Source organism: Buceros rhinoceros, unplaced genomic scaffold (genome assembly GCF_000710305.1).
Source record: "Buceros rhinoceros silvestris isolate BGI_N320 unplaced genomic scaffold, ASM71030v1 scaffold23593, whole genome shotgun sequence".
In the NCBI taxonomy this organism is placed as follows: domain Eukaryota; kingdom Metazoa; phylum Chordata; class Aves; order Bucerotiformes; family Bucerotidae; genus Buceros; species Buceros rhinoceros.
This window is the reverse complement of record NW_010402153.1, coordinates 1-226: the sequence shown is the minus strand read 5'-3', so window position 1 is coordinate 226 and position 226 is coordinate 1.

Sequence of the window (226 nt, the reverse complement as noted above, 5' to 3'; positions counted from 1 at the left end):
CCGACCCCTCCCTTCCCCCAGGCCTCCAATTCACGGGGTGTCCCCAACACCCCCGAGTCACCCACAGCCTGGGGACAGGGAGCCCTCCACCCCGGCCACCTGGGCTGCCGACCCCATAAGGTCCCCTCAAAACTATTACACAGAGATGCCCCAGGATCCTCCCGGGCCCGCTTCAGCCCCAAGTTGCAGGGGAGCGCCGGAGCTCCACTCCCCTCACCCCCGCCCC